We start from the raw sequence: 13,498 nt of genomic DNA on the forward strand, positions 1-13,498 counted from the left end.
AGAAAAAGAAAAAATGTGTTACATAGCTGAATCGTGAATTATGAGTATCCTCAAATTTTGGCTAAGGAGGTAGGAGATTGAACACTCAAATAATATTCAAATCTGCATTGGAATAGGATGTGACAAAGCCTGTCACCACGCTCAGTGCCAAAGTTTATTTATAATCCCAACGGCTTTACACACAGAATTTTAAATGGAGAGAGTTGATGGACATTGAGTTTTTTGATGATCTCATGAAAGTGCTGGGATGACCTTGATGTTGGTCATTGCATTTGAAACTAAAACCTTCTTGTTTCTCCTTTTCACAGTGCATAGTAAGGTTAACAGGACACTTTGCTTTTCTCTAGAGATCATCACTAACTTCAGAGAGTATCTATCATCAAAGTCAATAAGATGACAGGAGGGAAGGTGGTGGATTGTCAATAGAATAAAGTTCCACTTGGATTTGCCAGTGATTAAGAATTTTACCTTCTTAGCTTTGAACCTGGACTATGACCTCCCAACCTGCATTTCTTGAAATTCTAACCTTCTGCTTCCTCTTAAATGGATAAAGGCCTTTTTAGAGGCAGAACAGACCAGCATGTTGGGCAGAACATCCCAAGATGATAGCTTATTAGGCAGTATTTTTAGGGGCAACAAGATCTACTGATCTTCTTGTCCTAGGAAATAAGTACAAAAGCTCTTCAAGTTACAGGATCACATTCAGGCTAGATTGATCTCTTTAGAAAAAGAATTAACAATCAAAATGAGGCCAATAGCATGTCAAATGAGGATAATGACTATGATCATGTGATTCACTGGGTTCTTAGGCTTCCATAACCTCAGGTGGAGCTCACAAGAACTCAGTGAAATAGGCAGGACGGATATAGATATGTGATCACACAGCTGGTAACAGGACTCAAATCTACACTCAAGGCCAAGCGCAGTGGCTGCCGCCTGTAATCCCAGCATTTTAGGAGGCCAAGACAGGTGGATCACTTGAGGTCAGGAGTTCGACATGGTGAAACCCCATCTCTACTAAAAATATAAAAATTAGCCGGGCATGGTGGTGGCACCTGTAGTCCCAGCTACTCAGGAGGCTGAGGCAGGAGAATCAGTTGAACCCAGGAGGGCAGGAGTTGCAATGAGCCGAGATCATGCCACTGCACTCCAGCCTGGTTAACAGAGTGAGACCTTGTCATTAAAAAAAAAAAAAAGTCTACGCGCTCAAGACTCTGTCCCAGGTTCTAAATGCCCCATTTTTTCAATTCCAAAAATGTCTGTCATGACAACATACAAAGCACTTCATTGAAGAGTTAGAAAACGTCTTCTGATTTTTCTTGTGTATTCAATTTTATATGATTTCTTTATTATAAAGCCTTCTGGGCACTAAGGCTTTGTATTTGAGTTTTTTGTTTTGCTTTGTTTGGATTTGATTTTTTTTTTTTTTTTTTTTTTTTTTTTTTTTTTTTGAGATGGAGTCTGGCTCTGTCACCCAGATTGGAGTGCAGTGGCGCGATCTCGGCTCACTGCAAGCTCCACCTCCCAGGTTCACGCCATTCTTCTACCTCAGCCTCCCAAGTAGCTGGGACTACAAGCACCCGCTGCCACGCCTGGCTAACTTTTTGTATTTTTAGTAGAGACGGGGTTTCACCGTGTTAGCCAGGATGGTCTCAATCTCCTGACCTCGTGATCCGCCCACCTTAGCCTTCCAAAGTGCTGGGATTACAGGCGTGAGCCACCATGCCGGGCCTTGGATTTGATTTTTTAAGTCATAGGAATTGACATTTTGGCATGGCTGTTTTGATGAAATAACGTTTTGACACCATGACCCTAAAAACAAAATCCATCTTCAGCTTTTTACGAAACTACTAAGTAGGATAACACAGATGTTCTCACTTTATCCTACCTTTTCCTTGACACATTCACGATTTCTGAACCCCCAAGGTCAAAGGGAGGATTAGGTTTAAATATAGAAAGAGACTCAGGAGACATCCACGAAATGTTTTACTTCAATTCCAAGGTCTAAGCTACTGGACTGGATACAGCCTTTTCTCCTGTCTCCTCTTTTCACTTATTAGTACCCAGCATTCCTGTTTCTAACTCTTCATGCCAATAAACTTGGGGGACAAATGTGATTACCCAAATGATTACCTCTATGAGCAAGTGCCATGGCCTACTAAAATAGGCTGGGTTTGTGGTCAGAACGCCTAGGGGAGAAACCAAGCTTTGCTACTTGCAAGTCATGAGACTTTGAAAAAGATGCCTTTCCTCTCTGAGCACCAGTTTCTTAACTGGTAAAATAGGGATAATAATCCTGACCTCATAAGGTTGTTATAAAAATGAGATTAGTTGGCTGGGTGTGGTGGCTCATGCCTGTAATCTTAGAACTTTGGGAGGCTGAGGCTGATGGATCACTTGAGGTCAGGAGTTCAAAACCAGCTTGGCCATCATGATGAAACCCCGTCTCTACTAAAAATACAAAAAATTAGCTGGGTATGGTGGTGTGTGCCTGTGATCCCTGCTACTCGGGAGGCTGAGGCAGGAGAATCACTTGAACCTGGAGGCAGAGGTTGCCGTGAGCCAAGATGGTGCCACCGCACTCCAGCCTGGGTGACAGAGCGAGACTCCATCTCAGAAAAAAAAAAAAAAAAGAGAGAAGAGTTAATCTAAAAAAGCCTAGTACATTGTTGGCACTCTTATAGACAGTTATTTCCTTTCCCATCTCCTTTTTAAACTCTAGTGCGACTGCATTCCTCTTTGTTAATTCTATCAAGCCTTTCCATTTTAAATCCTTTTATTATTTTTTTAACTCTTTCATTCACTGAAATTTTTTATTCTTTTATTCACCTGTTTATTCCATAAACATTCATTGCTGGAGTGCCAACTATGCAGGATTCACCAGAGAAATAAGTCAAAATTGACCTTCTGCCTTCTGCAAACTCCCAGGCATGATAAGACTGTTTTATGGGAAGGGGACACACCCAGGCTCGAGCCAGAGACCTACAAGATGAATAGGAGTTAGGCAGATGAGTAGGGGAAAAGGGAGTAGGAAATGCCTGGACCGGGAGGAAAGAACACGGTATCATCAAGTCCACGAAAGCAGTTCAGGTTGGCTGCCTTAAAGGAGAAGGAGAAAGTGTGAAGAAATCCAACCTTTGCACTGTTTAACATTAAATATTGTTCATGGCCCTGCATTAGCTGTGAAAGGAAGAGATTTGGTCCCTATGACAAGGAAGCTGGGGGAGCCAGTAATCACGTAGAAACAACCGTCAATCATCATTCCTCCTTAGGGCTTTCAGGAAATGATGGAGCCCTGCATTTATCTACACTGCTAAAGCTAGAGCTGCCCGTAGTGAAAAACTCCCTTCCTGCTGCCTTCCTGGTCCCAGGGGGGATGCCTGCCATCTCTGAGCTTGTCCAGCAGTTTGTAGCAGCAATCAAAGCTTTTAGGGCTGCCCACCTGTTTCTTGTGCAGGTCCAGGTTCCAACCTCTGGGACCTTCACCCTTTCCTCTCCAGTCATACAGCAGCTGCTTGTGGGTTTCCCCACTGTCCCTACGTAAACCCCCCACAGGACAGGAATGCAGGCTTCTCAGCAAAGGTGATGGAGGCCTATAGTCCTCCAGATGACCGAGGGTGGATGATGTGGTTTGGCTGTGTCCCTACCCAAGTCTTATCTTAAATTGTAGCTCCCATAATCCCCATGTGTTGTGGGAGGGACCCGGTGGGAGGTAATTGAATCTCAGGGGCAGGTTTTTCCTATGCTGTTCTCATGATAGTAAGTCTCACGAGATCTGATGGTTTTATAAAGGGCAGTTCCCCTGCACACGCTGCCATGTAAGATGTTCCTTTGCTTCTCCTTCACCTTCCACCATGATTGTGAGGCCTCCCTGGCCATGTGGAGCTGTGAGTCCATTGAATCTCTTTCCTTTATAAATTACCCAATCACAGGTATGTCTCTATTAGTAGCATGAGAATGGACTAATACAGTGGAGGAGAGTCCCAAGTAAAATCTTTAGAGACACATTGACTTCCCCAACAGGATCATATTTCCATGAAACTCCATTCTGCACAGTTACCAGAAACAAAAGCAACACTAAACCCTGCATATGCAAGAAATATGACCTTTGCTAGGCTAATTTTTAGCCACCCTTCTTTCTTGGCTTGTTCTACTTTGTTTGTCAAAAATCTTCATTAATGATTAACCAACCATGAGATTTAAATAACCTTAGTCATTCTGAGGCAGCTAAGAGATGTCACTGAAGCCCAGTTGTTTCTGAGATGACCTTGTTGGGGGTGTGCTGGGTCAAAACATTTGTGCTTCATGGTATTGTGATAACACTGGGCCATGCCAGTCTGGTTTTGCTGGGATTTTTCCTCTCCTTTTTCAGGACCTTTATTCCAAACTGGTAGCACCATGAGATAGTTTTATTTCCATCGACCTCAACAGCCTCACACCTCTAACCCAACTCAAATATGGCCATTTGACCCTTTCTCAATCTTATGTAGAGTAAAGCTTTCTAAAGCTATATCTTCCCTGATCTTCATGACAATCCTATAAGATAGTTACAGAAGACATTCTTCTCCCCTTCCCATTCATTCAACAAATATTTTGTTTTTCAAGCATTTATGTGCCAGGCTTTGTGATGGAGCCTAAAGACAAGTTAAGGCCATGACCAGCCTTCCAGAAGGTTTTGCATGGCCCTTTCCAGTGACCACTTCATCAAGGGAAACAGCCAAACCTACAGCATAGATTAGTTTTGAATGCATCATCTTTTCAGACTTGAGCTTGCTACTATTAATACCCCATTTTACAGATAAAAAGCAAGGAGGTGGGGCTGGGCGAGGTGGCTCAAGCCTGTAATCCCAGCACTTGGGAGGCCGAAACGGGTGGATCACGAGGTCAGGAGATCGAGACCATCCTGGCTAACACGGTGAAACCGTGAAACCCCGTCTCTACTAAAAAATACAAAAAACTAGCCCGGCGAGGTGGCGGGCGCCTGTAGTCCCAGCTACTCGGGAGGCTGAGGCAGGAGAACGGCGTGAACCCGGGAGGCAGAGCTTGCAGTGAGCTGAGATTGGCCACTGCACTCCAGCCTGGGCTACAGAGCGAGACTCCGTCTCAAAAAAAAAAAAAAAAAAAGCAAGGAGGCAGAAAGAGGTTTAATAACTTCTCCTGAGACCACGTCACCGGTGAGTAAGTGAAACAGTGTAGATCTGAGCCTGGAATATCTAACTCTAGAGCTGGGGCTGGGATTGGAGGGATTACAGATCACCCATTTTGTAAGGATGTAGAGTCACTTGTTTGTTCTAGAAGTCACACCGATCGCCTAACATTGGAGCAAGTGGAAAGGAGAGTTTAAAAATCACACACATTGCAGAATATAGGATGCAAAACTTTCTGAAGTCTGAAGGTCTTAGAGGGTTACCTTTCTACATTTTTTTTTCCCGGTGGCCTCCAAGCCTCTTACATTCCAGCATGTCTTTTATCAACTGTTGCTCTCACAAAGGGAAGAAAGAAACAAATTCATTCCCAAGGAGGTGAGTCATGTGGGGCTTTTTGTCTGTTTGTTTGTTTGTTTGTTTGTTTATTTTCAGACAGGGTCTTGCTCTGTCACCCAGGCTGGAGTGCAGTGGCGCAATCCAGGCTCACTGTAGCCTCAACTTCCTGGGCTCAGGTGATCTTTCCACCTCAGCCTCCTGAGTAGTTGGCACTACAGGCAGGTGCCATCACATCTGGTTAATTTTTTGTATTTTTTGTAGAGACAGGGTTTCACCATGTTGCTCAGGGTAGTCTCGAATTCCTGTGCTCAAGCGATCCTCCCATCTCATCCTCCCATCTCATCCTCCCAAAGTGCGGGGATTACAGGCATGAGCCACTGCGCCTGGCCTCCTGAGTTATGTGTTTTTCATTAAACAAATCCCTTGTCCACTAAGCTAAGGAAGAAAACCCTAACTTTGGAATTTAAGTCCATAGCCAGTCAAATAAAGAGAATGACTTCAAGAGTCAGGAGGTTCTCCACCTGCTCCAGGACACTGTACCACAAAGTCAGCCCAATCTAAGGAGGCTAGCCCAAGCCTTCTGAGTTGCTGAGGGGCCAAATAATTAGACCCTCTGGACCGTTCAATGAATAATATTAACAATTAGTGTCTCAAATAAAAGATAAACGATATAAAATGCTGGAAAGACATGCCAATCGAAGATAATCAGCTAATCCTTGAATAGCATTTCACTGGCCGCAGAAGCCTTTCTAAAGCTCTATCTCCCTTGATCTGCATGACAATCCTACGAGATAGTTACAGAAGACATTCTTCTCCCCTTCCCATTCATTCAACAAATGTTTTGTTTTTCAAGTATTTATGTGCCAGGCTTTGTGATGGAGCCTAAAGACAAAATGGTGAACATGATCTCCATTTTATCAAGGGAGAAATTGAGGCCTAAAAAGGATAAATTACTTGCTCAAGATTACAATGATACTCATATTCAATTCAATTTTTTTTTTTTTTTTTTTTTTTTTGAGACAGTCACACTTTGTCTCCCAGGCTGGAGTGCAGTGCTCACTCTGACCTCTGCCACCCGGGTTCCAGCAATTCTCCTGCCTCAGCCTCACAAGTAGCTGGGACTACAGGCCTGTGCCACTACACCCGGCTAATTTTCTGCATTTTTAGTAGAGACAGAATTTCACTATATTGGCCAGGCTGGTCTCGGACTCCTGACCTCGTGATCCACCCACCTCAGCCTCCCAAAATGCTGGGATTACAGGCGTGAGCCGCTGCGCCTGGCCTCTTGCTTCTCTTTAATTTGCCTTCCACACTGAGGCCACAGTGATCTTTCTAAAATCAAATCTGAGCATCAATCACATCACACATCTTTAGCGGTATCCCACTGCTGACTGTACCAAGTCCAGACACTTTAGCTTAAAACACACAAGGCCCTTTATAAACTGGCCTCTGTGCATGTCTTCAGAATTATATCCTGCCAGTTGCATATGGGCAGAACTGATACTCACCCACTATGCACTGGTATGGCCATTTTGGTCACTTACTGCCCATGTTCCTCTGACTGACCAGTGCCGGTCCTGGTTACTGAAAACTTTGATTTTGTTCCTTTCATCTGCTTACCATTCGCTCCCATTATTCCGAACTATTAATATTTGCAGTTCCTTTAAAAAGCTCCCTTGCCTCTAGCAGTGTCCACCCAACAACTCCAACTTATTCATCAAGTATTTATTGAGCACCTACTAGATATACACTTGGGCTAGGCATTGAAGATAGAGAGCTAAAAGTTCTGTCCTCAAGAAGGTACTGGTCTAGTAAGAACACAGACAAGTTAAAAGATCATTATAAACTAGTGGGAGAAGTGTTAGGGCAGAGATAACTCCTGGTGCTTGGGGAACACAGAGAAGTGATACTTGACTCCAGACTTGGGGTTCAGGGAGCTGCTCCTAGGTCGGGGACATCTAAGTTGAATTCTGAAGGCTCAGACTGGGCGGAAGGAATCTTGATAAAGGGAGCAACGAATCTGTAAAGAACACAAAATAAGCGAAGCCTAGAATGGGAGGTGAGGCTAGTGATATGAGGCTGAAGAGAGTTGTTGGATGGTGTGTGTGGGAGGCAGCTGGTGCATGCTGTGCCCAGTTGGCCACTCAGGTGTAACATTCTATCCTGACCACAGTGAGGAGTCAATGATTGATTTTTTTTTTTTTTTTTGAGACAACATTTCTCTCCTGTCACCCAGGCTGGAGTGCAGTGGCATGATCTTCCCTCACTGCAACCTCCACCTCTGGGTTCAAACGATTCTCCTGCCTCAGCCTCCCAAGTAGCTGGTATTAGAGGTGCGTGCCACCATGCCTGGCTTAGTTTTTGTATTTTTTTTTTTTTTTTTTTTGAGACGGAGTCTCACGCTGTTGCCCAGGCTGGAGTGCAGTGGCGCGATCTCGGCTCACTGCAAGCTCCGCCTCCTGGGTTCACGCCATTCTCCTGCCTCAGCCTCCTGAGTAGCTAGGACTACAGGCGCCCGCCACCGCGCCCGGCTAATTTTTTGTATTTTTAGTAGAGAGTAGGTTTCGTCACGTTGGCCAGGCTGGTCTCAAACTCCTGACCTCAGGTGATCCGCCTGCCTCTGCCTCCCAAAGTGCTGGGATTACAGGCATGAACCACTGTGCCCAGCAAATAATTGATTTTCAGCAGAAGAGTGGCGTGATCAGAATTGCACTTGAGAGAGAATGTTCTGGCCATGAGACTAGACTGGAGGGGGAAAATGTTGAAGGGAGGGGACCAGTTAGGCGGCTGTTGCAGAAAGCAGGTGAGAAATGATGCTGGGCTGGACTAAGGTGATAGCAAAGGGACAGGAAATGGACTCAGGAGGTGCTAAGTTAAAGTCGATGACTAGTAAGTGATAGGGCAAAGGGAGGTGGATGAAGAATGACTCCTGAGTTCCTTACCTGGGTAACTGGGCGGATATGGTGCAGTTTTATGGAGCTGACAGTCCATAACACTGCACTAGGCAGTTTGCATGAATTGATCCATTTAATCCTCTTAACAACTCCATGAATTGACAATATTCTTAACTCCATTTTACAGACTAGGAACCTGAGGCACAGAGAGTTTAAGTAGGTTACCCAAGATTACACAGCTAGTAAGTGGCAGAATCAGGATTTAGACTCATATAATCTGACTACAGAATTCATCCTTTTGTTTTCTTGTCTTTTCTTTTCTTTTCTTTTTGAGACAGAGTCTTGCTCTGTTGCCTACGCTGGAGTACAGTGGCATGATCTTGGCTCACTGACACCTCTACGTCCTGGGTTCAAGTGATTCTCCTGCCTCAGCCTCCCAAGTAGCTGGGATTACAAGCACGTGCCACCATACCTGGCTAATTTTTGTAGTTTTAGTAGAGATGGAGTTTCACCATATTGGCCAAGGTGGTCTTGAATTCCTGACCTCAAGTGATCCACCAACCTTGGCCTCCCAAAGTGCTAGGATTACAAGCGTGAGCCACTGCGCCTGACCCAGAATTCATTTCTTAAACCCCACCACTGGATTGCAATTTACTTAAATGGGGAGTACAGAAAGAGTGGCAAATTTGGTTGAGCATATAACAAGTCCAGTCATACTGGGACATATTGAGACATGTTGAGCTTGAGATGCCTGTGGAAGATCCAGGCAAAGTCTAGAAGGTAGTCGGATATAAGGAGGTGGAGTAAAACTATGAATTTTAAAGTAGGACCCATTTTACCATAAGACAGTATATTATTTTTGGAAAATATAAAAGGATATATTTTTCATTTGCCTTAAATCATGGTGCTCTGAGACTCCCCACACATGACATCAGTGGGATTCAGGGAAGGGTGGCTGCCAGCCAGATGTCTGTCAGCCCTCAGCATTGACCATCAAGTCAGTTTCTGTTCATTCCGTAGTGAGACAATAGTCCTGAGAGTCAGGTCTTATCTAAGGAGAAGAGGAGTTTCTGCATCGTGACAGTTCTCTTTTCAAGGGCCAGTCCTGTCAACTCAGACCATTGAACATTCTCACCATTGGTCAGTAGACAGCATATGGGCACCAGCCACCAGCTAGGCTGATTGATCAGCATCTATTCTGATTGGTGGATTCTGTGTCTTACTGGTAGTTAAATATTTTTAATATCACACACATGTTTGTGCGCACGCACACACACACACACACACAGAGAACCCAGGATATGACTAAAGAGACATGCCCATCTAACAGGAAGAAAGGAAGGCAAAATATAGGAGAAAGGACAGGTAGTCAGTGACAAAAGTTCTGGTCCAGAGTCAAAAAAGCTTGACTAGTGGATGAGCGTGGATTTTTTAAATATTTCGGTGCAGAGCAGCAGGATGAGATCATCTAATATCCTTCATTTATGAAGAGTCAAAGAACATTACAGCCAGTGCGACATTCCTCTCACATGTAATATGGCCCAGAGAGGCAAAATGATGTGTTGAGGGCAGGTGGCTGGATAGATGTGCTCCTGAGATGTGCTGCTGGTTCCTGGATCTCCAAGGCCTTATCATGATGTGTTCCCAAGTGTTCTCTGCCCCTCTCCCCACAACACCCAAACCAGAGGGGAAGGAAGGGTAACCAGGGTGACCCACAGCATAGGTTGCCATGGACATCCAAGGCAGGGGCCTGGTGGAGGATGTGACAGACACCAAAGGTCTTTAGTTCCAACACCACCAAATGCCCTGGTAATCTCTTATGTTGGTGCAAAAGTAGTTGTGGTTTTTGCCATTACTTTTAAAAGCAAATGGGTGGATGAAGAATGACTCCTGAGTTTCTCACCTGGGTAATTAGGCGGATGTGGTGCAGTTTTATGCAGCTGACAGTCCATAACTCTGTGCTAGGTAGTTTACATGAATTGACCCATTTAATTCTCTTAACAATTCCATGAGTTGACAATAATCTTAACTCCATTTTACAGACTAGGAACTTGAGGCACAGAGAGTTTAAGCAGGCTGCCCAAGTTACACAGCTAGTAAGTGGCAGAATCAGGGTTTTAAGCTCATACTTTTAAAGGCAAAAGCCGCAATTATTTTTGCACCAATATGATAGAAAGATGGGGCCAAACTCCCCATGCCGGGCTAAAAAAACTTAGTGCAGCTTCACTGGCCATAGACTTCATTGAAAGGCACTAGGACCAAAGCACCCAGGAACTGGATTAAATCATCTCACTGCATCAGAAACCAGCAGACTCACGGACCAGCCTGAAGATGCAGAGCCCCTCACCTCCTGCCACGATGCTATCTAAGCTCCCTGCAAACACGGCACCATCTTGGGGAGGAAGAGCAAGAGGGGAGGAATAGCTCTGGCAGGGAGGTGAACTAAATTGATTGAATATTTACTGGAAGGAAACTTTTTAATCTGAAAGAGATTATTATAGACTAAAAGAGCGCTAGGTACCTTCAATGGCAAGACCAGGTGTTGCTATTATTCTGGCTATCCAGGAAAACAAAGATGTAAACTGTTATATTAAACAAAGGAAACTATATTCATTTTCAATATTGAGTGCATATTTCTGATTCTATTATAGTAAGGAAAACGCCATCCCTTCTGACATTTCCTTTCATAGGTAGAGTAAGGAGTTCAATTAATACAACTCTGACCCTTCGTCTGCCGCCTTTTTCTTTTCACTCTTGGACCGATAGACTTTCATATCCGATTGAAAAATCTGAGAATGTCTGGACGTTCTTGGTTATGCAAGTCCCTCTTCTTCTTGGGGGAAAGTCTAACAATAGATGGGTTCCCCTCTGTTTTTCCCTCTCCTAATCCTCTCAAGCCCAGTGTTCTGACTGAATGGGGCAAATCTGCTTAATTTGGGGGCTCATCTAGCAGGCCCGTTTTGCTCCAATATAAGCTAAGTCCTCCAACCCCCTCCAATCTCCTCCATCAGTAAGAAACATGATACATTACCCATTCTTAATTATTTATTTTTTATGTAGAGATGGGGTTTCGCCATGTTGCCCGGGCTGGTCTAGAACTCCTGGGCTCAAGCAATTCACCCACCTCGGCCTCCCAAAGTGCAGGGGTGAGCCACTGCGCCTGGCCCATTTATTTTTTTAATTGAGGTAAAATTAACATGACATAAAATTTGCCATTTTAATCATTTTACAGTATACAATTCAGTGGTTTTTATTATATTTACACTGTTGTGTAACTATCATCACTACATAATTCAAGACCGTTTTCATCACCTGTCTGCAAAAACAAACAAAAACACCAAAAACCAAACTCATTAAGCAGTCACTCCCCATATCTTCTATTCCCAGCTCCTGGAAATCATGAATCTGCCTTCTGTCTCAATGACTTGCCTATTCTGGATGTTTCAAGTAAATAGAATCATACAACATGTGGCCATTCACGACTAGCTTCTTTCATTTAGTGTCATGTTTTGAAGTTTCATCAATATTGTTGCAGGTATCAGTACTTCATTTCTTGTTGTGTGTGAATAATATCCACTGCATGGACATGCCACATTTTGTTTCTCAGTTCCACAGTTGATAAATATTTGTATTGTTTCCACTTTTTGTAAAAAATAATTTTTTTTACAAAAAATATGTAATTTGGCCAGGCACAGTGGCTCATGCCTGTAATCCCAGCACTTTGGGAGGCCAAGGTGGGTGAATCACTTGAGCCAAGGAGTTTGAGACCAGCTGGGCATAGTGAGATCCCATCTCTACAAACAATGCCAAAATTAGCCAGAAGGAGTGTCATACACCTGTTGTCCCAGCTACTTGGGGAGCTGACGTGGGAGGATCACTTGAGCTCAGGAGGCTGCAGTGAGCTGAGATCATGCCACTGCACTCCAGCCTGGGTGACAGAGCCAGACTGTCTCAAAAAAAAAGTGACTTTTTTTTCCACATTATTCATAGCTATTATGAATAATGAACACCTGCTTTCATTTATCTTAGACATATATGGAAGTATACAATTGCTAGGCCCTATGGTAATTCTGTTTAACTTTCAAGGAACTATCAAACTGTTTTTCACAGCTTCTGCACCATTTTACCTTCCCATCAGTGGTATAAAAGGGTTCCAATTTCTCCATATTCTTGCCTACACTTGTAATTTTCCATTAAAACAAAGTTTAGCCAACCTAGTGAGTATGAAATAATATCTCATTGTGGTTTTGATTTGCATTCCCCTAATGACTAATGCTATTGAGAATGTTCTTATGTGCCTACTGGCCATCCTATGTATTCTTTGGAGAAATGTCTGCTTATCTTCTTTGATTACTTGGTTTGGGTTGTCTGGATACCAAACCCATGTCAGATACATGATTTGCAAATATTTTCTCCCATCTATGTGTTGTCTCTTCATTTTCTTGATTATGTCCTTTGATACACAAAAGTTTTTAATTTTTATGCAGTCCACTTTATCATTTTTTTTTTGTTCCTTTTGTTTGTTTGTTTGGTTGGTGGTTTTTTGGTTTTTTTTGTTTGTTTGTTTGTTTGTTTTTGAGACAGGGTCTCACTCTGTCACCCAGGCTGGAGTGCAGTGGCACAACCTCAGCTCACTGCAACCTCCACCTCCCAGGCTCAGGCGATCCTCCCACATCAGCCTTCTGAGTAGCTGGGACTACAGGAACACGCCACCACACCTGGCTTTTGTTTTCTTTGTATTTTTTTATTTTTTTTATTTTATTATTATTTTTTTTTGGAGACGGAGTCTCGCTCTGTCGCCCAGGCTGGAGTGCAGTGGCCAGATCTCAGCTCACTGCAAGCTCCGCCTCCCGGGTTCACGCCATTCTCCTGCCTCAGCCTCCCAAGTAGCTGGGACTACAGGCGCCCGCCACCTCACCCGGCTAGTTTTTTTTGTATTTTTTAGTAGAGACGGGGTTTCGCCGTGTTAGCCAGGATGGTCTCGATCTCCTGACCTTGTGATCCGCCCGTCTCGGCCTCCCAAAGTGCTGGGATTACAGGCTTGAGCCACCGCGCCCGGCCGTTGTTTTCTTTGTAGAGACAGGGTTATGCCATGTTGCCCCGCCTGGTGTCGAACTCCTG

The 13,498-nt window shown here is 43.9% G+C and overlaps 1 long non-coding RNA gene across 1 annotated transcript in view; it reads right to left on the minus strand.

Annotated features, from left to right (window-relative positions):
- LOC126954671 (uncharacterized) overlaps positions 1-13,498 on the minus strand; it is a 217,549-nt gene that overhangs the window by 48,444 nt on the left and 155,607 nt on the right. The gene's annotated exons all lie outside the window — the stretch shown is intronic.

The sequence above is a fragment of the Macaca thibetana genome, chromosome 5 (assembly GCF_024542745.1).
Source record: "Macaca thibetana thibetana isolate TM-01 chromosome 5, ASM2454274v1, whole genome shotgun sequence".
NCBI lineage: Eukaryota > Metazoa > Chordata > Mammalia > Primates > Cercopithecidae > Macaca > Macaca thibetana.